This window comes from Cylas formicarius, unplaced genomic scaffold (assembly GCF_029955315.1).
Source record: "Cylas formicarius isolate icCylForm1 unplaced genomic scaffold, icCylForm1.1 PGA_scaffold_10__41_contigs__length_53128322, whole genome shotgun sequence".
Classification (NCBI taxonomy): domain Eukaryota; kingdom Metazoa; phylum Arthropoda; class Insecta; order Coleoptera; family Brentidae; genus Cylas; species Cylas formicarius.
In genome coordinates, this window is record NW_026844214.1 from 39,139,923 (window position 1) to 39,166,032 (window position 26,110).

A 26,110-nucleotide genomic window follows, 5' to 3' on the forward strand; every position below is an offset into this window, starting at 1 on the left:
AACAAATCGTAACGTTACCTAACGGTGATGTTTTTGAACCACAATTTGTTTCTCTTGGGGTGCCACAAGGCTCAATACTTTGTCCAATTCTTTTCCTAATATTTATTATCGACTTACCCGCGAATGACACAACAATACTTAATTTGAGTAGAAGTTTAGATGACGCAGTATCTGCAAATACTCTGGCGATTTTTGATGCAGAACAGTGGTTTCGTTCGAATCGTCTTAAATTGAATGAAAATAAATCAGAGGTTGTCCTTTTTTCAGGTGCACCCGATGTTAGTTTTCACAATGCCAAACTTCTGGGTGTCTACATAAATAGTATATTTAACTGGCACGTACATATAGATATACTGGCCTGGAGATTAAGCAAAGTTACAACTTACAACTTTTGAGACGACTTGAACGTTTTATTTTGGTAACTTCATTAACGTGATATCATATATTCGCTTATTGATCACCCTTATGCTAATAAATTTTTGGGAGATCATGGTGTGCGTTTAGATTTTGAACCGGTTACCTCAGAGGAAGTCGAGAAAATAATCTTGGGCTTTAGGAGCAATGCTGTTGGCGCTGATGGTGTTAGATTGAAGAGGCTTCTCTATCTAGTTCCATATTTGAGCTCTCACATTACATATATTATGAACAAATGTATCTTTACCGGTAACTTTCCGACAGCCTGGAAAGTAGGGCGTGTGGTGCTCGTTCCCAAACGCACTTCTCCTAGCCATATATCACACTTTCGTCCTATTACTATACTACCTACAATGCCGAAAGTATTGAAGTCTAAAGTCTGTAGGCAGTTGGTGTCCTTTTCGAGGAACGGAGGGCTTCTACCCTGCACTCAGTCAGGCTTTCGTGCTAACCACAGTACTGCCTCCGCTCTGCTGACAATTGTGGATGATTTGTTTATAGCTCACGACAACTTCGAAAACACTTGTTTAATTCTACTCGACTATAGCTTTCGACACCGTTGTTCATAAAGTTTTAATTGCTAAGCTTAGATATTTTGGTCTGGGTGATATAACTTTAATTTTTTTTAAAAACTTTTTTGCAAATCGCGTTCATATTGTCGTATTGGCTGGCGAAGCGTCCAAGTTTTGTGTTGTATCAGAGGGCGTAGCTCAAGGGAGTATCTTGGGACCTATACTCTTTTCTTTATGCACTTCCGACGTTCCTAGTTTTCTCAAACACTGCAGGACACATCAATATGCGGACGATACTCACCTTTATCATTCTTTCCAATCGAATGATCTGGATCAAGTCGCTGCAAGGCTCAATGAAGATCTTGAAATCGTCAGTCGAGTCTCCGCCGCCCATGGATTGAAACTTAACGACTCAAAAACAAAACTGATGGTATTTGGACGGCGTCGGGAGGAGATTGTTAGTAATAATGATTTTATAGTAAACCTAAACGGAACTATTATTAGTCCGGGTAATAAGTGCAAAAATCTAGGTTTAAGTGATTTGCGCTTTCTGGATCATGTCTCTGACGTAGTTCAGAAATATTTTTACAAATTTAAGCTGTTATATTTGCATAAGGACATCTTTGATACAAGCATAAAATTGAGACTCTGTGATACTCTGGTTTTGTCACATATTAGTTATTGTATTTTAGTTTATTGGCCGGCCTTATTTCAGAGGGAAAGAGATTCACTCCAAAAATTGCAGAATGCTTGTCTGAGGTTTGCATATGGTTTGCGGAAATTCGATCATTTGAGTCAAAGTTTCATTAACTCGGAATGGTTTACTATGCAAGAAAGGTTTGAAATTAACTTTTGCCTTTTTTTATATAAAATTCTTATATTCTTATATGAAAAGCTGGTTACAGGTGTCCATACCCATAACAGCCTAACTCGTAGTCGTGAACTCCTTAGGGCACCTAAGCATCGTACAACCTTATTTCAATGTTCTTTTACGATACGATCTCAATTTTCAATGAAAGGTTATTTACTTTCTACCGTTCTATTAAACAGTACAGTACTTATACTACAGTAATCTGTGACAATCGTACATTACTCTCGTTATAATGATATACTTTGGTTATCTTGTTATTCTCTTAGTATGTGTTTTGGATGTTTTATATGTTATTTGGTTAATGTAACATATTGTTATTATTATTATTATTATATAGCATATGAGGGGACTTTTCATAGGGAGATAGAATCTTTAAAATTCAAAAGAAGGTTGTTTGGACTTTGTGTGTTGTGCAAAAAGCCACTATTTAAAAAAATGAAGATACTAATTCTCCCTTAAATTTTCATGTCCGAGTGTATAATGTATGTCAATGAAAATCAAAAAACTAAAGAATTCCGACTTTTGCCCCACCGCGTAAACAAAACTCAATAGTCCATTAACTTCATTGGTATTAACAAAATACCAGCAACTCTCAAAAACAGCTGTTCCCCGATTGAATTAAGAAAAAACATTAAACACACTTTAACAGAACAATGCTATTATAATTCTAAAGAGTTTTTTGAATGCAACTCTGAAAGCTACATGACCTCTGAATTTTAAATTGTCTGTGTGCGTAGACTGTTATATGCATTGTAGGTTTACTTCGAAAACTCATACTGGCAACTTTAAATCTATTGTTTATCCATGTTTAGGCCATAAATTATTTTATTTTTATGTCTTGAAGTCTGGATATATTTAGGCAGTTTAAATCCGTAACTCAAACAACATAAATATTTAGTCAACTTCAACTTCAATTTTTTTATTGTTCTGCAAGTCAACAGATTTATAACAATGAGTTCTGCTTAATTGTGAGGTGACGAATTACAAGCTTGCTTAGCCATTTGCAATGCCGGATTATCGGTAATCTTGAAATTGCTCGGGTTACTGCAGCTAGCATGACGCATATATTTGTAAACGGGACAGACAAATAGAACATGGTAAAGTATTTCCCGTCCTAACAGATTGCAGACCTCTAGCAAATTTCATCCAATGTCAATCTATTTAGTGCACTTGCGTATTTGGGCGGTAAGGAAGAGAACTGTAAAAGGTAGCGTAGGCGGCGCTGAATTCTATCCGGTGATTATCTATTGTAGATATAAAGTTTTGGTTATATTTCTTTTCACGTCGTTTAAAACACAATTTTTGTTTTGCTTATTATTAGACTGGTGGTTTGCATGAATAAGGAATTTTAGTTTTCTTTGAAGATCTGTTTCTGACGAATGTATAAGGTCATCATCAGCATGTAAACATTTATTTCGATGTAGTGTTTCACAGCTGAAACCTGGGTGTATAGAAGGGTCAGTTCGGTGCGTTTTATGTAATTTATCATTTTGGTCAATGTTTTCTTAGCCGGCAATCAATGTTTGCCAGATGCCTTAATAACTGGCTTAACTCCATTGTGCCGATGTTTATTTCACGAAATGGTTATCGACATTCTGCCATCTCCGTGTTTACCAAAATGTATTTGTTCTCAGCAAAAACAAATATATCAAATAGCCATTCGGTACATCAGACTAGTGATCGATTGGATAAATTGTTAAGTTCTATGAAATATATATTACTCGGTTAATGGTTGTGATAAAAATAGTCCTCGTATCATCGCGGGTTCATCCACAATGCGCGATGTAAAAACGAAACATTCTATATAGGGTGTAAACACAAATTCCACGGATCGCTTCATATAAATCGGGCAAAAATCAGTTCGTATCCAATGTTAGCCTTTACCAGCTTGTATTTGACAAAAAAAGCTCAATAGAATTTTATTCTCTGTTTTAAAAATTCGGCTACTAAATATCTGAAAAGAACTTTATTCTTTATATTATATAAATTTAGGTAATAAATGTCCAAAAAATAAATTCGATATCCATTATCTCCTCTATCTCAAGTTAACAGATAAAAAGTCGAAATACTATCTCATAGTGATGTAAACAAATCAATTTTATTTTCTTCTGAGTATCACGTTAATAATCAGTATACAAGCTTCAAGGAATTTTATGTGCAATTTTTTTTTAATTATATGCTATAGTTATGAGAAGATTTTAAAGAAATTTGAAGTTTACAATTGTTTGAGAAAAATTCTTGTGATGTTGTTTTTTAGCAAATAACGTAAAAATTTGTATACAGTCTACTTACTCGGTATACATTTTGCATGGATGTAAGAATGTTCCGGGATATCATTCGCTCATTGGGCAAATTTCGACTTGAATCTTGTAGACGTGTCGTCAAGATATCACTCGTATTTTTCAATGATTACGTTGCTTTTAAATTGAATTCGAAGCTTAAGCACTGAAAATGCCAAGCGAGATCTTGACGAAACGTCAGCGAGATTTCAATCGGACTTAAAAAACCTAGTCAAAGTTATTTTTTGCAAACACCGATTGTTTGAAATAATGTAAGTGTAGTCAAATAATTTAGTCGTTTAAACTGAAATAAATAGTCCAGTTACTTACTAGAAATAAATGAAATAACGTATCTATAAAAAATAACAAAACTGACCTACTTACGGTAGAACACTTGAACTAAGTTATCAAAAGTTTGGCACAATAATCAAAAATTAAAACGATTCTTTCATTAGTACCTGGCTATTTTTTTAATAATATTATTTTTGTCAAATCGACAGGAAATTTTCCACAAAAAAATAAAGGAAAATAAAGAAGTTGGGGTCTAGGTGGACAAGGTTGTTTCTTTTTTCTTTACTGCTCTACTTTGAGAGATGGTCTACTTTTTTAATCTTCCCTAGAATGTTCTGTGTCTATTCTACGATACTTCATCAATAATAATATAAATAATTTTTTCTACTCCCTTCTCTGAAATGCCCAATTATCCATCGATCTAGCATGAGGAAAGTGTCATTTAACTACATCAATTTCGTTTCCCACAGATCCGAGCCACTTCGGACATTTCCGGGATAGTATCACACGAGTTTGGAGAAATCGGATGTTTTCGGAGTTATTACAAGTGTTTGAATTTTGACGTTTGACAATTCTGACGGTCGTGTCAGTGAACCTATTCGTGTTGCTTTGCAAAAATGTACCTGCCCAAGAACTACCGGTCGTAGAAAAAGTATAGTATGCATCACGTTTGGTAAGTATATTTTTCTACTCCAGTCTGTAAAATACCTAATTATCCACCGATCTAGCATGCGGGAAGTGTCACTTTAGCAAGTCAGTTTCGTTTACCATGAATCCGAGCCACGAAGATATTTCCCACGCTTTGAATTTTGACGGTCATGTCAGTGCATGTATTCGTGTTGTTCTACGAAAATGGACCCAAAAACTAACGGTCGTATAAAAAGAATAGTATGCAACACGTTCGATAAACTTTTTAACTCACTCGTTTATTAAAAACTCGCTCCGCTCGTGTCAAACAAACTCGTGAGTCAAATGCCGTTTACCGCACTTGTTGCATAATATACTATTTTTAAATCACTCGTTTACCAAACTTGTTGCATAATATACCTATTATTATTTTAGTCAAATACGATCATGCTTAATGAACATCGCATCGCTTTTGACATAATTTATTAAAAGAATTAAAGGGACAAACAAAATTTACTTCCTTATTATACAAAATTAGTTATTGATCTAACAGCATAAATATTTAAATATTTTTTTGATGTCATAATATAATAAATTTTTAAATTATGCAAAATATAATTTTATGTACATTATGGACTGATAAAGTAAAAAACGTATGAATTTAATACCCGTTTTTAAGATGAGATGTTGCGGTTTTGATTTAGAATTACTTATTAACAAGTTTCGAACGAAAACCACTTCCCAACGAACGCGAGAGTAGACTTAAGTGAAGAGCGAAGGAAAAACTGAAACCTTTTTGATAAATTAACTTTCCGCAATATACGAGTACCTACTTAGAGGCAGACTTTAAGGAAACACAAAAATATCTTACGGTTCAATATCCTTGGCGAACTTGTAAGGCGCTTAAACAACAAACTATTATATAGGGAACAAGTTCGCTAAGTAGGTTTCATTTTGATCCCCCTGAATTATATACGATTATCGATTGAGACGGGAGGGGGTAACGAAATTGCAGAAAATTCCAGTAATTTGGAAAACTGAAATGTCGATTTAAAAAAGCTTCCCGGCAGGATTTACAATTGTCTCGTCTCCTATCGTGGCGAACCGTTCGAGAGGAATTTTTGCTTGTTTAGCGAAATTCTAAACGAATCGTTAAATCGGGAAGACTTGTTTGGATGTTGGAAAAAGATGGAGCGGGGGGCTGGTTAACAATTATTTGACAAATTGCAGTGTTCTCAAGATCTCGACCGCGTCAGTTGTTTTGCCATGTTTTAGTTCAAGTAAAATTTCTGATGTGATATTATGGCGCGACCAACCCAAAAATAAAACGATTTCCTTTAGTTATTAGTAAGTAGGTAAGTAAATATGTTTCCTTTGAAACGGAAAAGGATATCACCAAATCAATATAGAAAAACAACTGCATAATTTGAAATACTCCTGCTAATATTTAGTCGGGCCTCCCTCATTATCGATAACGGCTTGTAGTCTTCTGGGTATTGATTCAACTAATTTTGTAGTATACTTTGGGGAAATTGTGTTCTATACTTCAGATTTCTTACTTTTAATTCATTCTTGTTAGATATTGGGGTACTATTTACTTTGTTTTTTAATGTCAACAACAAATTTTCAATTAGATTTAAGTCTGGTGTCTTAATAATATTTGGACAGTTATAAAGCAATCAACTGCGGACCCGAAATGACGTGTGCTTTGGATTATTATCATGATAGAACCGATAATTGTTACCCGTATTTAATTTTTGGGCACTAGCAACCAGATGCTGTCTTAATATATCCAAATACACATATTGATACCTATTCCTGCAGATGACATACAACCGCATAATATCACTCCACTTTCTCCTTTACCGTAGCTTTCAAATTTTTCAATTTTCATTTTTCCATAAATTTATTTTGATCTCATCGGCAAATATTACTGCATTCCAGAAGTTCAAATCTTTATCGATATGTTCTCTAGCGAATGCGAATCTCACGCATCTATTTCTTCGACTAATGAAAGGCTCATAATTTTTTCGCAGGATTCGTCGAATTATTTTGGGGTTATACCTTTTTCCAAACTGTCTTTCCACCTCGACAAACATCTTTGGAGCACTTTTTTTGGATAATTCGATAACTCTCTTACAATCCATCTCCTCACTTTCATGGGAGATCTTATTTGGAGCTAACCTTGACTTATTATCGACCCTATTTTCGTTACAGTAACGCTCAACGATATGCTGAGCAGTTGACGGATATTTATTTACCATTTTGGCTATATCTCTTTGGCTGTTTCCATTTCTGTAATATGTAATAATTAAATTTCTCTTATAAATTGTAGTCCGATGACCCACTTAAAAAAAAATCGTTTTACTGAACGAAAACGAGTTTTAAAATGTCAAGCTAAACAAAAAACATTTGCTGTGACGTTAATATTTCATGTAATTTAATTAATTCTAATTAACTAAGTAAGGCATATTTAAAACAAAAAGTAATTCACAATTTCTTAGAAGGCTCTTTACTAACTTAATTTCAATAAGTTGTTTTTTGCCAAATAAATAAAGAGACATTCAGACCAGTTAGTTTTTGTTATAACTACAACATCATTTAAGCCGTAAGTCACTGTAAATATTATTTAAAACTAAACATGTTTATGAAAAAATATATATTATGCAACAAGTGCGGTAAACGGCATTTGAGTTACGAGTATTTAATAACACAAACGAACTTAAAAAAATTACCAAACGTGTTGCAAACTATCCCTTTTCTAAGATCGTTAATTTTTGGGTACATTTTTGCAAAACAACATGAATACATTCGCTGACATGATCAGTCACAATTGACAAACTTCAATTGTCCGCGTGAACGTGCGCTAATATCTCCGAAAACATCCGCATTGCTCCCAAATCCGTGCGGTAATATCCCGGAAATGTCCAAAATGGCTCGGATCCGTGGGAAATGAAACAGACGTGGTAAAGTGACGGTGTGTGCAAGTTAGATTGGTGTATAATTAGGTATTTTACCGGAGAGTGTAGAAAATAGTAAGTATAATATGCAACAAGTGCGGTAAATGCCATTTGACTCACGAGTTTATTTGACACGAGCGGAGCGCAGCGGAGCGAATGCTTAATAAACGGGTGATTTAAAAAGTTTACCGAACGTGTTGCATACTATACTTTTTCTGCGACCGTTAGTTTTTGGATACATTTTCGCAAAACAACACGAATGCATTCACTGACATGACCGTCAGACTTGGCAAACGTCAAATTTAGGTTAAAATCTCGGGAATGTCCGAAGTGGCTCGGATTCATGGGAAAAGAAAACTGACGTGGTAAAGTAGCGCATCCCGCACGCTAAATCGGTGTGTAATTAGGTATTTTATAGTATATTATGCAACAAGTGCAGGAAACGGCATTTGAATCACGAGTTTATTTGACACGGGCGGAGCGAGTTTTTAATAAACGAGTCAGTTAAAAAGTTTAACGAACGTGTTGCATACTATACTCTTTCTACGACCGTTAGTTTTTGGGTCCATTTTCGTAAAACAACACTGGCTCGGGTTCATGGGAAACCAAGCTGACTTGGTAAAGTGACACTTCCCGCACGCTAGATCGGTGGGTAATTAGGTATTTTACAGACGGGAGTAGAAAAATATACTTACCAAACGTGTTGCATACTATACTTTTTCTACGACCGGTAGTTCTTGGGTAGGTACATTTTTGCAAAGCAACACGAATAGGTTCACTGATATGACCGTCAGAATTGTCAAACGAGTGAGTGTTTAATAAACGAGCGAGTTAAGAAGTTTACTGAACGTGTTGCATACTATACTTTTTCTACGACCGTTAGTTTTTGGGTACATTTTCGTAAAACAACACGAATACATTCACTGACATGACCGTCAGAATTGACAAATGTCAAAATTCAAAGCGTGGGAAATATCTCCGAAAACATCCGATCGCTCCCAAATCCGTGCGGTAAAATCCCGGAAATGTCCGAAATGGCTCGGATTCGTGGAAAACGAAACTGACGTGGTAAAGTGACGCTTTCCGCACGCTAGATCGGTGGGTAATTACGTATATTATAGACGGGAGTAGAAAAATATCATTATACTTTTGTACTTATTAAAGCATAAGTTTGATACACGCTTTCTATAGTCGCAAATTTGATTTGGTTTCAACAGAGGACGACGACTATTCATTTTTATGCCCATTTTTGTAAGGCCGCACTGACGTGAATGCAGAACCGATAAACGTCAAAATACGATAGCAAAAATCTATAGAAAATATTCGATCGCTCCCAAATCTGTGAGTCATATATCGGAAAATTGAGTATTTTAGAGTAGTAAAAGTAAAATAAAGTTTTGATATTTAGATTTAATGAACGAGGAAAAGGTGTAAAAGGTGTAAAATTTTAACTTATTCACCTGTTCTAAAAACGCTTTTCATCATTATTCCACGCGGACTATTTCTGTATTCACTGGTATAATCATGAATATTTTATACATTCACCAATTTTTGCTCATTTGTCTCTCTCTGAGATGAGCTAAAAGAAAATTGTTTAAACCGTTCGAATTTGATGGTGACTGAGACTTGCGGAGCGCCCTCGATTGACAGTAGGCGGAGGCGAGGTCGGCCGAGAAGCGTCCAGAAATCAGTTCCTTTTTAGGGTACGAACGTAGTAGACGTGCTATTTTATTAACAAGAATTCATTCAAATAAGAAAAAAATATTAAAAAGAAAATGTAAAACTTTGCCTTTTCCTTTATTGGTCGAGAATATGAATTAAGTTTAGTTAAGTTTATTTTAAAATAGGTTATAATTTTGCATAATAGGGAGCGACCCACGAATAATAGCAAACTTTTAATTCTTTAAACCTTTATATCATATAACAAGATAAATCGAGGGGCGACTAGATTTTAAAATTTACCTACTTCAAAACAGCCAGTTGCTTTTTCTGCTAACCAAAGAATAACATTTTTAATTTACAACGCTGTATGGGCGCTAATTAAAAATAACGTAGTTAAAAATTAATTCGTAATCTTAATTTACATAACGTTATATCAAATATATTCGTTTAATTTTACTTTTCTAATTAGAAATGTTAAAGCGATTTCCAAAAATTTTTTGCTCGTCTGGTGCGTTCGAGATCAATAAACATAATATATTCTGTGTCATGGCAATTGAAACACCCAAATACATTTTAAATTGACACTTTGTGCTGTGATTAGTGCATAATTAGCATTTCAGAATAGAGACTAGAAAGTAATACACTACCAGGTTGGGCTCCTTCAAGTTTCCCCGCATATACCGCGTGTTTTAGGGATGATGATACCTTAGGCGTTTACGGCAAATGATCTAAAATATTTTGAAAGCTGCGTTGCGGCTTCTTCAAAAAAGTAGCATCCACATTGAAATTTTAAATGGGACATCATGTATATTATTGCATTTTCCTATCCGCTAACACTTTACGATTGCTTTTGAATAATACATACCACCGGTATACCAGCGGTTTGCGAGAAAATGATCATTTTCTTCATTTTTCCCACCAAAATAGAGATTTAATTAAATTTTTATTTCTACGACACTGGAGCCAGTAGAAAATTAGAAATTTGAACGCAGCTTAGGGAGATATTCTACATTATTTCTTAATATCGAAATAAGTTCTTTCAGTTCTCTATAATACAGAGTTGATCAAAACTAACTAATGTTTTTTGCCAAAACCGAACGAAGAAAATTTAATAATGGCATATTTTCACGCCTATCCAAATGGTTCGATTCGTAGCCCAGAAAATAACTTGGGTTTTGCAAGCAGCTCAGTTGAGGCCCTGAATGTTCATGATTATGTTTCTTTTTGTGCAATATTGGTGGTCCGCATTTAGAAGGACCCTTTTCAAGATTTTTTGATATGAAAATTGCTTTAATTAAATACATTAAAAAAATATATAACTTAAATAAACAAATGAAGATAAATACTTCAAGTGTTTTAAGGCGATAAGCGTATTTTAAGTGGCATATTAAATCAATTGAATTTTTACGACTTACGACCAACGTGGAATTTCTTTTCTATTTTTACCATCGCATTCTGTCCAGATTAAGAAACTAACACTATCATTTTACGTTAACAAGTTGTCCAGAAAATAATATATGCGTAGATAACACTCCATCGGTACGATTTGGAGAAAATGTATTTTTTCACGTCATTATTAATAACATGTTTTTGCATTTGTGGGTTTAGAAGGGATATCGCCTTTTTTCTTAGTTAAACAAATAGTTAATACTAATTTAAACAAATCTTGCACCATATGGTGTAATTTGCCTGCTTAAATTTATGCATTTTAATGGCATAAAAAAGTTGTTGTTTGGTTAAACACTGGGGTAAGGGTAAGGTGCACACACAAAATTTAAAATCGATTGCATATAATTGAACATCTTCGATCGTTTCCGAACCCGTGACTAAAATACCGAAAATACCTGAAGTGGCTGAAGAAGCTGACATCTTAACGTGAAACTTTGCGAACGCTTAATCAGTGCATAATTGGGTATTTTATAGTAGAAAAAAATTATAAAACTGTTTTAAACTGACGTTATACATTGTTTCATTTACAACATTAACACAGTTACACATGTTTTAATTTTTTGGTAATAGAACGTTTTACCTATGTCATAGAGTTTCTTAAAGTTTGTAGAGAGGTTTGAAGAAGCGTGCAGGTAAAGATGCACAGAATTACCGCAAAGAACCTGAAAGAATCAGCATTAATGGATATAATTAAAGACCCTGCAAGGTCATGTTTCAAACAATAAGGATACCTTTACCGATTGAACATATTATCTTTCATTAGAAATAAAGAATTCTTTTATATTGTAGTGTTACGGCAGTTTAGTTTTTCGGAGGTAACTCAGTTTATCGGCTTAAGAAATCGTTATTGTAGGCTGCTCCTAAGATAAACAATTCGTCAATCCCCGCGGCACATCGCAAACTCGGTTAACTTGCAAGGGAAACGAACGCAAATATTGATATTGAATGCTCCGATAAGGTTTACAAGGAAAACAATATCTTTTATGGGTCGATGGGTCCATAAATATTAAGATGTTTTTAAACAGTCCCGGGGTGGATTTATTTTATGACGCGTTAAGCTGTCGTTACCGTAATATGAAACGATTTGTTGCGGAATAACCGTATAAGCATGGCAATCAGTATTAGAAAAATATGCCACCTTATGTGAGATTCCTGGTTACAATGTTTTGGCTTTGCGTTGAAGTAGTTCAATTCCAGAAAATAAAACGTATTCATTTTTCGGGGATTGCCCATTTTAATTTCTTACTTAATTAATTTACAAGATCAGAGAAATGCTGACTTAATAAGAAATTATCTTAAAATGTATGTTGAAACATGTGAAACAAACTTTAAGCTGTTCGTCAATAGTTTGCTTTTCATGGATTGTCTCTCCTTATATTTTCTTATTTTTTATTATACCAAATATCGAAGATATCAGAAGGAAAATGAAAAAATAAATAGATCAGAGTCAGATTAATGCAATAGGAATTTCTGCCATTCAAAAGTATTGGTGAAAAAAAATCATGTACATATTTTTCATATACAAGAAGATTATTCAAAAATATAATATATTAAAACAAAATAGGAAGGAGGTTTGAGGCATTAAGTCATTTATAATCAGCAAATATAAGAAATTTTAAATGTTTCAAAACTTGCGTTGTTGTTAAAAGAACATTTAATTAATGTGGTCTGTAATTCTGTAATTTGCAAAGTCACTGCTGATGCAGCCCTTTGGATGTATTTCTCGCGTTCCAAGCTTATCAACAAATGTAATGCTTCTAAATAAAATTATTTTTTTACCACGTGACATAAGTCATCTTTAATTGGAGATCGAGTCAAATTTTTTCGAAATGCCCAAAAAATATTGTAAATATTCACCATCCATGCAGGGCGTAGAAACGAAAAATACAAGTAACAATTTCTATTGCCTCCAAGCAGTAAACGTTTAATAAATTCCAACTTTTACACGAAGCCGTTATTCCAAAAATATATTTTATTACAATTCGAATAGCTCGCCATGATATACTTATTATAGCTTTTAAGCATAGGTGCTATATAGAACTTAATTCTTCAGGTCCAAGTTTTAATATGCCGTAAAAATTTAGGAAGCCTTTTTAACTACCAAAATCGCGTGACTGTTCCTTTTTTAATATGCGCCGATAAGTTTATTTGTTTTCTTGGTGAATAAAAAAAATCGTTTCTAGATACGATATGGAAATCTCGTACACAGGAAATTAGTTAATTTACAATGTCATGCAATTGTAATCGTACGTACAAGGAAATAGCTCTTCGGCATATACATGTAATTATAATATCGATATTTTACAGAACTAAATTTAAAGGATTATGAAACACAACTAATCTCGCTGCCGTTGTAAGAGTGGCGGGAACAAAGTTTTGCTCTTGGCCAGTAATTAAATGTACTTTCGCATAAACAAGCTAAAAAAAGTAAAATGTCAGCTTTCCTATGAGCGCCTGTATAAAGGACGCTTATTCAACGTACGTTATTGAACCCCAATAAATAATAAATATAGCACCTTAAAGAATGTTTCCTGAGGATTCAGTTCATCGAAATGTAGGAATGTGAAAGATTTATAGAACTTCCGGACCTTTCTTATGAGTTATATTTATTTTGAAGTAGGAAGCAATAATCTTCGATAGAAACCGTGGCGATATTGCTAGGATCTAAAGCGAAAAATGTACTGGCGGGTTTTTGGTATTTTCCAATATCAATTCCAAAGATTATCTCATATTAAAGGAGTTAATGCATTGTCAATACCTGAATATCTTATAGTTGTTTGTCAATACGAAATATGTCGCCAATGCATTTTTTATAAAAAAATTGTTTTTGCTATTAGTATTAATAATATACTAAATTAATTAAAATTTATAATTATTCTTTAAGAAACAACTTGAGAAATATAATGTTGAGTGTGAAAACATGAACTATTACAGGTTTTCAAAATTTATTTGCTTGGTTGCTCAGGATTTTGCTTAATAAACATTTACAAACTTGAGAATTTGGGGATCGATTGTTTTGTCTCATTTGAAAACAAATGCTAATTTGCAAGAGTTTAACGGTTTTCCCTTAATTTTATATCGTTTGTAACGGGTTCAATTTGTCATTGGCTACTTCGACTTATATTTCTCGCATGTAGGTTAATAACGCTCAGAGACTACCTATCGAATGTTTTAATGTCTTAATTATCAAAACTACGGGTATTGCTAATTATTCTTTTCCCTTGTTTTCATCTATTTACACTTGTTGCTTTTTGGAGAGCTTTCCTTTCTTTCTTCTTTGCTTCTAATGACCACGACTACATAAGGTCATTCGGCCAGCTTACGCAATTTTAAACTTTATTCAGACATCCTAAAGAATGCCTTCTTAAGAGAAGGGTCTGGACCAACCCATCATCCCCCAGGTTATTTTTTTTACGTATATAAAAACGGAAACACTTCTAAATAAATTGTCATAAAATGACCACCGATTCTTCAAACGGCTCCAGCAATTATCTTAAACGGGATATCCGATCCCATCCGGCTTGGTTACCAGCGTGAATATAGGACATTCGGAAACCGTATTTACATACACCTCATGGAATTACACATCACAAATCCGTGTACATCCACGTAATACGAACACTATTTCCCAAACTTATAGGCACTACGTCTCTATCACTTCGGATAACGAATATATGTAACGATATTTTCTTTAAACGACACTAATTTCGACCGATTTCTATAAAGTTTTTGGAACCGGGCAGGAGCAACGTCAGCCATGTGCAATGGCAACGCGAATGCACCCGGCCATTAGTACAATTAAGCACTTGACCTTTGGCCCACGTTCGTCTTCGATTCCCTAAGACGTTACTGTGTAATCTCGTTCATGTGTGTGTAATAATTGGTTTTTATTGATAATAGCGGGTAGTAGTTAGGTAATATTTGGTCTCCTTGCGTTGATTAACTCCTGTCATTATTGGCCCATCGACCCTAGTGATATCGGAACCGAACATAGTATTTCCAGCACCATCGGTCTTTTTTTTGAAACTTTGTGAAACTTCATCGGTCCTTTTTTTTTGGCTTTACGAGTTCAGCCGGTGCAAGTGGTTGCAAGATTTCAATCCGAATAAGTTTATGGCATCTTGAAGTTTTCGAGGATTAAACCGGATTGAAATGGAATAGAAGTTGCGGATCGTCGTTTTGTTGGTAGTATTTTGCTTGGACGTCCCCAACATTACAGCTTAGGCTAGATTAAAGCCAACCAACCTAGCACCTGACACTCTCCACCGCCACCCACGATCATCAGGCGGTTTTGGTTTCCCATTTGGTACCGGGTTTCCTAGTTCCGGTTCATTTAGATTTGGTGCCTCTTTCCCATCGTGGACTGCACGTGTTTTGAATTCTGCAAACCAAGAATTACCGAGTATTCAAGTTAGCTCGGTTTCTGAAGTTGCAGAGCATATTTCCTCGTCCAAGAGTGATAAGCATTCGTGCCTATCCCACTGACTGGTGAACCCGTTGGCAGTATACAGAACAGCTGTCCTAGAGCTTGCCCCACTCGATCGTTGCGGGTAACTGGAGGATCACAAATAAGCCATTTTATTTATGTTGCGGTTAATTTTATGACTATTAAATATAAATTTGAACTTTTCAAACATCAATATAAATTAGAGAGCTCAGTTAATGTAAAGGTAAAGTACACAATTATAGAAACATTTTTATTGTGATAATTATTTGTAAACGATCGATCGTAACCAAGCTTCCTGTGTTTATTGTGTACTTAGGTATTTGACATATACTCAGTTTCCCAGCTTGGAGCTCCTGGTCTAATGTATTTTGGTTATATTCTGTGATTGAGAATCTGGTCCAGTAGCCAATATATGGAGATTTAAACTGACGTGCCTGTCTTATTTATTTATTATTTATTTGCCTAGAACTTTGTTAACTTTGTGAGTTTGTTTGGTGGCTAGTGAGTAAGGACACTAGTTACTATCACTAAATTATAGTATAGGTTGGGGTATTGTCCTAGCTGGCGCCCCGGTTTCCAACCTGTTATTTATTTATTTATTTTTTTCTATACCCCGCCCATATTTTGAGAAACTGAGCTGCTTGGTCCCTGTACTTACTGCTTTCAATCGGTAGCAAAGTGAGCAAAGTGGAGTAGGATTGCTTTGGTCTCCCCTCCACCTTCAGTGGAAAAGAGACCTAACACGTTCAATATAAACAATGTTGCGTATTTCCAGATCTTCTTTACGCAGTGAAAAAGAAAAGAGATGCTAACTTATACCCCACCAAAACTTTAATCCTGAAATGATGATATTGAATAACGGATAAAATAAATAAAAGAACAAAATAAAAAACATCATATCAGTCGAGGTCCAAACTGAACTGAGAAAATAAGTATATGCAATTAATTTTGATGAAATCCGTTTCACGACAAATGTGGGGGGCGATTTACTGTTTTAAAACCATCGTAATTTTATGAGCGAATTTTGAAATATTCAAATAAAGTTTCAAATTAATGATGCCGGGAAAGCATGCCCTCAAGGCAAGCTTCAAGTTGCTCTCAATCAGAAAGTTTTCCCGGCTTTATTATCAAGGGCTAAATTATCATTAATACCATTGTTTCTGCTATAACTATGTCAATTTAAATTTGTATCTGTTAGTATTATAGTTTTTTTTTCATAAATAAAAATAAATTGCCGACTTTGATTTGATTTGACATCTGTTACTGGAAACAGTCAAGTACAAGAGCACAATATTAAATATGGAGTCATAAAATAGCTGGATGTAATAGACGTAAATATTATGAAAGTGTAAGTAAATTACAAACTGTCGGTTCTAGCAAAATTTTGGGTTAAATAAACATAACCTTAATGAGTTTGCGTACGGATTTAATCCCGTTCTTCCTAGCTAAATCCTGTAAATTTGGAGGTTTTATGTATGAGCGCACGGATTTTAGTTGCATAAGAAACTTGGTTTTGTTTTAATTTTGATTATTGTTTATTATGCAACAAATTTAGAAAAGATAGTTTTGGTTAGTTCAGAACTAAAGAAATGTCAAAATATCAATATTTTAAATTTCTGGAAAACATTAAATTGGCTCGCGGCAGTCCTTAATGAAGCCAAAAGCGAGGTCTCCACTGAGGCTACATCGAGAAACATTTCTGTTATCCTATGTTTCTGCTTTTTACGACATGTTCAACTTATAAGCAACACATGTAATGTTTTTGTTTCCACTTAGTCGACTAAACAATTTAAATTGTTTCTGGTAAATTGTGCAGTGCAACCTAGTGTTTAGACCTGATTGCAACATAGTGTAGAAATATGCATGCAGACGAAGAAATAGCATTAGCAGCGGCGACGTATTGATTACAAGAAAATGGAAAAGAAAGCATACGTGTTGGGTTAAGCCAAGTCTTCAAGAAAGCAAGCAATATGGTGGCGACCAGCTATTCAAATTCAAACATTTTTGACGAATGTCCACAACCGACCATGAATGGTTATTATGTTAAATTACTCCCCGCATTCAGAAAAAAGACACAAATTTCAGAGAAACCATTTCTCGTCTAGAGCGATTGCTTGTTACGTTAAGGTTCCTTGCCACAGGCGACTCATACTATTCATCGATGTTTTTGTTTCGAATTTCGGTACCGTCAATTAGTATAATAATACCTGAAGTTTGCAAACCTATTGCAGAAGTTCTAGATAAAATAAAGGTATCTATGCAATTACTTGTATTTTCATTTTATTTAAAATCGACGCAAAATCTATTGCCAAGTAACTTCTAATAAATATAAAAACACCTGGTGGAATTGTTATTTTTATTTTAATACGTACATGACACATCATAGGTGCATGGTAATCCCTGCGTCAGACATGGCTTCAACTATGCCATCCGATAACGTTTGTTGTTCAACCTGTATAGATGAATATTGGAATGGTTGTGATGATGGAAGGTTATTGGTTTTTTGATGTGATTGTGAAGAATATTTGCCACATGAAGGATTTGGTGACGGCATATGTGTAGGTAATGTTGAGAGTGAGGATGATGAAGAAGCGTTTGAATAAGGTGAATGGTACATGTTGTTTCTCATGACCTACAGCTGGGTAGAAATAGGCAGTTGATGAATTCCACTGTAATGGCTAATTAGATTTTCCCAAACATGATTCATAAAGGCTATTCGAGATTAAATGTTCTTCATCCTTTCGCGCATCACTGTGTGTATTTCTCCTTGCAGGCTTCTTTGTTTTTGGATTTTTGAAGACCTTCCTTTTCTGTTCAGCTGCACTTTTTGAAGGTGTTCTATTTCCTTCGTCGTTCGTTGGGTTTTTTGTAACATCAGCCACTAAATCTTTGGCATCAGTATCTATGTTTGGTTCCTCAATCATGGACGAAATATTTTCCTCAGTAGCAGCTTCTTCATCACTACGTTCCATCGGATTGAAATCTTGGGATGCAGCATCCTCATCCTCAGCATCATTGCTAGGTCGGTTAATTTTTGTTTTAAGTTTTTATTTATTTCATTTTAAGATGCCTCGGACCAGCGACGCGTGGCAACGCATAAGACATCAGTTCGCCAGTCTTTGGAATTTTCCAAAATGTGCCGGTGTTATGGACGGCAAGCATGTTATGATACAAGCACCAGAGCACAGCGGCCGTGATTTTTTTTAATTATAAATCCTTTTTCAGTATTGTGCTAATATGGGTTTTAAAAAAATGTGAATCGAAATCACACTCAATTTTCCAGAAATGGGGCCGTTACCTACAAGAACTCTTCCAGTACCGCTCGTTTTTTAGGAGACGACGCATTTCCGCTCTCGGCAAACTTACTTAAGCCTTACCCTGGAATGCAAGATAAAAGTACATGCCAAAGAATTTTTAATTATCGCCTTTCCAGACCCCGGCAAATTTCTGAGAATGTTTTTGCAATTTTGAGAAAATCAATGCTACTTGCACCCCATAAAGTTGAACTAGTTGTGGCAGCTTGCTTATATCTCCATATTTTTTTGAGGACTAGCCTAGGTTCTCGAAAAACATATTCACCCGCCGGCACATTCGATTCTGAAGACAAACACAAGCGAACTAATTCCAGGCTCATGAAAAAATGAAATAGCAACACCACATTTGTATCACTAAAAAAACAACAGCGTACTTCAAAGTTGGAAGCGAAACAAATTAGAGACGAATTTGCCCAATATTTCATTGTCGCCTGAAGGAATGGTACCATGTCAAAATAACTTTTAATTATGTTATAGCCTTTGCTTTAATAAAATAAAATAATTAATGTAGTCTTTATCTCAGTTGAAACAATGCCTTTCTCTGTACATTTACGAACTTTGTTTTTGTCTGCAACAAAGAGCAAACTGTCGTAAGCAAACCACTTTGAAATAACGTATGCCCCGGAACCCAACTTCTGCATTGTGCGATTTTTGGTTCGTTCTCTGTGGAACTTTGCCATCAAATTTTTCATTTGTCGTGGAAGTTCTGCCATGTCTGCCCCGGTTTTTTCTTGTGTTGACCAAGCATCATGATTTGCATTTCTACGTTTATACTTTATATGATTTGAATCCCATAAACACTCACATCGTCTATAATCTTCAAGCAGTTGAAAAATTAATTAATTCGTCCAGTTAAACGCCATATTGAAATACTAGTTTACCCCTCATTGTTTACTCGAATAACTGTTTTTGTTACAAGTTGCGACGCGATGTTTTTTTTCACTGCGGTAACAATACGCATCTGTTGCTGCATGTTGCTCACTGTTGCCGAATTTTCCGTTCAGAATCTATACCTGCAACAAACAGGAACATTTGAAATTTGTTGCTAAAACAAAAAGAAACATAAAGGAACTTTATGGAACATTTTTAGGAACAAGCAACAGCAACACTAAAGTTGCTCAGTGTTCCTTCAGTGGAAACCTGCCTAAAGTTTTAGTGACAACTTGCCGTACTCCTGATCAGTGGGTAATTCGGTCCTTTAAGGAAGGGAGTAATAAAATATATAACGTTATCATTGGAACATAAGCACACACATAAGATTTTTTCTATAGAGGCCATATCTTCATAATGTTATAATAGGTTTGCTTGATATTGCTTATGAGATTACAAAACTCTTTCCCTAAAAAGGTTGCCTCACCTATATGAACTTCTCAGAATGCTTCTTCCAGATAATCCAGATACTCAGTTACCCAGCATATTATTTCAAATTAATTTGATTAACTAATGCGGCTGCATAAGAAACCGGCGAGTCAAAAAAGTTCCTGCATTACGTAATGCGTGATTAATCGTTTTAATAAAGCTGTCACCAGCCGCTTCAGTATCCAGTGGATCTCGCATGTCCGGATAAACGAAACACCAGGAAAGATACGACTTTATATACAGTCGCCCTACACAGGATTGTAACAAATGTGACTTCATTTTATTCCGCAACTGTGAAAAATAATGCCCCACGGGGGATATTTATTTGTTAACTTGCGGGAGAAATGGATTCGTCCGGAATAATTGTGATGTATACGCATATCTTCCAAAGAACTTTTTTTATCTCATGCCACAGGGATTATTTAATCTTAAGGTATCTCCTGAGGGTGAATTAGCTAACTAAGCCAACAAATCTCAGATTTATTCTAAGTTCTCATTACAAGCAATACAAACTAATAGATTCAAGTGATGGATTAATGCATTTTTAGTGTTAAGAGAACCTCAATATTTTCTTCTATGAACGAAAATACGAAAGATTAACCTTAATAATAGAGGTTGGATTTATTCAATTATTTCCATTTTTAGTCCGATAAAGTATTAGTTGTCGTATATATGAGAAGTCGTTAAAGGCTACTACAAATGAGAAAATTTCCCACGAGTCCGAGCCCCCTTCGGCTATTTCCGGGATTTTACCGCACGGATTTGGGAGCAATCGGATGTTTTCGGGGATATTTCCCACGCTTTGTATTTTGACGTTTGTCAATTCTGACAGTCGTGTCAGTGAATGTATTCGTGTTTTACGAAAATGTACCCCAAAAATTAACGGTCGTAAAAAAAGTATAGTATGCAACACGTTCGGTAAACTTTTTAACTCGCGCGTTTATTAAAAACTCGCTACGCTGGTGCCAAAAAGACTCGTGAGTCAAATGCCGTTTACCGCACTTGTTGCATAATATACTATTACAAAATGAGACCAAATGCGCTATACATGAATGTACCTTTGAAATTGGGTTAAACATTGAAGAAAGACATTTTGTTATTATTAGTATTAGTAATGTACTCACTAATTCAAATTGCTTCCGGTTTCACAGTTAATACATGATTTAAAATGAATAATTAAATTTTAAGAAACCTTATTCTGGAAATGATGACACTGATTCATTCTAGAAGAACAAACAATAATTATAAAACAATTAATAGATTCAAAGATGGTATGTGCGATTTGGATCCGAATTTAAATGCAATAGAGATTAATTATTAATGAATTAGATTAAACAGAGATGACAATCGTCAAGATTATGTCGTCTTTCTGTCTTTATTTGACCAAAGCTCTTGTATTGTTCTGATTTGAATAATTAATATTCCAGTATATTAGGAATAATGCTTTTCACAAGGTTGGCTAGAACTTTACTCACTTAGCTCTTTTATTATCCTTAATAGGGTGTTTCAGTTTAAATCATTATATCAAAACAACCAAATCTCTTTATTTAGTTCTAGTTACTACCTCAACAGAATTTAAATATTTTTTGTCGCAAATTTCAAGGGTTTTTTTTCAACGCGAAAAATTAACGCAGTATATATTTTCCCCGCTTGAAATGTCCAGTGCAATAAATACGTGAAACGTTAGAAGAGATTAAGTTTTTTACTACCCAACATAAATTTCCAGGGCAAACATTCCCTTATTTATTTGTGTGCATGTTTGCTAAGTCGATTTTACCTGAATTTATATCCCCGTGCGCACAGAGACGCACTACTGTTAGTTTTAGAATTAATTTTCTACAATATATTTTTTTAAATAACATGACACTTATGTGAGTAAAGGTATGAACAGTATAGTATATATCTGGAAATATTGATTGCTTTAAAGAAAATTTGTTTCTTTGTCGTTTCGGTGATTAGTTTTTAGTCTAAAAATTACCAATAGACAATATTTAAAATTTTGAATATTTAATATTTCGTATCATTTTTAATAAAACAATTAATATTTTGTTTAACACCATTCGCTTGCGAAAATTGCAAACTCCTTCGCGTCTACAAAATTTGCTCTAAAATCCCGGTAGTGGTGAGAGATTTTCTTTCTATTATTAAATATAATGAAATTTTTACAACTTTTGTGCTCAGGGGTATAAAAATGTTTCTCTAGTTTTGTCTCCGACTCGGATTTCGCTCCATATCCCTACTCTGTGTATTTTTGGAATACGAGCCGCGATATAACGGAAAAATCCGAAGTTAAGGAATTTTATGTCTTGAACTTTTTAAGTAGTAAAGTAGATTAAGAGCGAAATAAAAGATTTCAATATAAAGTTATCGCACATTGCACGCGGAATGGTGCACGAAACTTTTTCACAGGTTTTAAAAATTAAAAAAAGAACTTCAGTTTTATATTGCCAATTCCTTAAAAGTTCTTTTATTGCCTAAAACTCCTAACTCGCGTTTATTTTAAGTGGACCATAATTATGTGGTAATAAATATCGTTACCATCGGTTAAACGGTAAACAAAATTTTTTACTCGACAGAAGAACCAAAAAGAGAAATAAAAGAATGAAGTTAAATAATTAAAGAGGCAGACAAACAGACAAATTTTAATATTTGTTCAGAAGTGCGATAATTAGTATTGTTTGAATTATTGCACTAAACTAATTGATCTTGTTGTTAAACTTTGTCAGATATTACATTTTTATTTCAAAATGTGTTTAGTCTGTGTAGCGAATCAAATTTCATCTAGGTAAATTATATATCTGCTTTCGGCATCTACTTATACTTTTTAATTTCCTGAAGGTGATTAAATTTCCAAGTGCACAATCTGTGCGATTATATTACCAGTTGTTTTATGTTTATTTTGCTGAATCTAAATCTTATTTCACAAATAACCTTATGAGGGAACTGTTAATTATATTTTTCTACTCCCGTCTGTAAAATACCTAATTACCCACCGATGTAGCACGCGGGAAGCGTCACTTTACCACGTCAGTTTCGTTTCCCATGAATGGAAGCCACTTCGGTCATTTCCGGGATTTTACCGCACCGATTTGGGAGCAATCAGATGTTTTCGGAGATATTTCCCACGCTTTGAATTTTGACCTTTGTCAATTCTGTAATTCTGTAATGTAATTCTGGAAATGTACCCAAAAACTAACAATCGTAGAAAAAGTATAGTATGCAACACGTACGGTAAACTTTTTAACTCGCTCGTTTATTAAACACTCGCTCCGCTTGTGTCAAAAAAACTCGTGAGTCAAATGCCGTTTACCGCACTTGTTGCATAATATACTATTACAAAATGAGACCAAATTGGCGATACATGAATGTACCTTTGAAATTGGGTTAAACATTGAAGAAAGACATTTTGTTATTATTAATTAACGGTCGTAGGAAAAGTATAGTATGCAATACGTTCGGAAAACTTTTTAACTCAACTCGTTTATTAAAAATAAACTCGTGAGTCAAATGCCATTTACCGCACTTGTTGCATAATATACTATAGTTAAATCTTCCCCTAGTTTTTTTTGAGTTTATTCAAAATAGGAACAATCTGGTTGAAAATCACTGCGTTTTAACTGATAACAATATCCTTTATCGAGGATATTGACGTTTTTGTAGGCGCTTCTTTTAAAGGTTTTTGCTTAATGAATCCTCTACTTTGAACATTTATACAGATTTTTCATAATTTGTTTTGCATCTAATGAAAAATGATTTCGACGTGACTGCCACTGTTGTTGTTGGGTTTACCCAGACACAATAGGTATAAAGCTCGTAATTGATTTTTGGGGGAAGGTTCGTCATCATCTGAGACACAAAATTTTTGAAAAGTAACCAAACAAAACATTAAATTTTTCAATTATTTTCGTATGAGTATATCGACTTTCGACTTCTTAGTGGAAACACTAAATTACATATCACAATAACAAAGTAATAGGTAATTAACATTTTAAATGTTTCTTAAATGTCTTGAACTTCTAAAAATCTCTCAATAACAAATTAATATAGATGAAAATATTCGGCAGCAGAAGCTGACTGATGCAACCTTCGTTGTTCTCGACGAATCGGAAGTAGGACCGATCTTCGATTTGTCGATTTCAATGTTGGACTATAAGAATATGTCCACACAAGTAGGGATTATTGACCAGCAGGCAACTTTATATCAGCAAAATCAACAACAGTTACAACCCAGTATCGTAGAATGCAATTTATTTCAAACAAAATTCACAACACTTCATTCGACCATAATGTTAGTTTGTTATTGGGATATTTTTCGAAGTTAAAGACATTTAGGAAAAATGAAAAATGATAATTCCCTATTATTAGCTTGTTGTCGTGATATGTCATTAGTGTTTCCGCTAAGACGTCGAAAATAGATACACTAATATAAAAATAATTGAACAATTTACTGTTGTCGTTGGTTATTTTTTCAAAGAGGGTGTAAAAACTGCCTTCTAAGTATCTGACAGTTAAGATAGATGATTCAGCAACCCAAAAATATATCGTTTGTTGAAAACGCGCATCACCGTCAATACTAGAATGTGTGAAATCATCAAACTCATCGGTGTGTGTGAAAGCGGTCTTACGAGATTTACTATCTAGAAAGTTAGTGTTTTGTGTAGCTTATCATAACCAGTCGGTTATGACAATATTTAATGCAAAAGGCTAGTAATATGATACATAATAATAGTTAACATCCTATCGATATATTCGACAAAACCATATCTATAATTTCATATGCACGCCATTTACTAACCGCACTTACGGTTATAATCGATAATTGCAATCATACGCACTCCCCGATAAAAAAATGTTACGATATAAATTAATTAACTAGTCAAATAGTCCTGTCCGTATGCTCACTAATCACCTATTTAGCTCATTGTCTTACCTATTATCGAGGAATTAACTGTAACAACAACTAGCAATCGAAAATATATCTCTTTTCACATCTAAATTTATCAGAAAATTAAGAAGCAGCAACTCTGTCCCTACTTTTCAAACTGTGCTTTCGCAGCAAAATGCATATTCGGATTAGTTTGCATTCATTATTAGTATGTTGGTCATTTGTAATGTTCTTGGTTAGAATTTAACTTACTTAGTTGTCATGTCGTTAGTTTCAATTTCATTATCTTTTAGAGGGAGAAATTTTATATTTTTTGAGGTAACATTCAAGGGTCTCTAGGTATCTTTTTAAAATGGACCATCGGCATCGCAGTACATGGATCACTTAGTTTTGGCAGCCATCCCTATAATTTTTTTCTTGTATATCACTATTTTGAATTTTCGTGACTTTATATATACAGGGTGTTATTTAATTAGATAAATGTAGTCTAAAATATTCCCTTTTCAATATATATATTCATAAATATATTTATGGATATATGGATTCAAACTTTTTATGATTATTTTTGTTTTTCTTAAATAATGCGGATTTCTGAACGAATCTGAAATGTGAATTAGTTCTTACTTGTAAGGAGCACTACGAGTTTTGCCAAAAAATCGAATCCATCAATCATTTTTACGTGCAAAAGCTCCTCCTATTAGAAGTCGCGAGGAGAAATAGTTTGTAATAGTTAATAATAAATAATAAATTAAAAATAAAAACAAAAAAATTAAATAAAATAAATCTCTGTATAGCGTACCAAAACTCTTTTCTGTTGTGCTTGTGTTTAGATAGGCTTGGTACTTTTCATATCCTCTACTGAAATGGAGTCGCTATGGTCGCATAACTTCGACGCTTCAGAAAAATGGATATTGTTTGGTGTGCCGTGGTATTGTCATATTTCGTACACACTTTTCATGATGATGTCAAAATACAAATCAAGAGTTGCAGAGACTTATTAAAAAACCATCAAACACTTTTAAAAAAAATATTTTCTGAGT

At 34.2% G+C, this 26,110-nt stretch overlaps 1 protein-coding gene across 1 annotated transcript in view; it reads left to right on the forward strand.

Annotated features, from left to right (window-relative positions):
• LOC132707915 (uncharacterized) overlaps nucleotides 1-26,110 on the forward strand; it is a 257,931-nt gene that overhangs the window by 193,457 nt on the left and 38,364 nt on the right. The window lies entirely within an intron of this gene.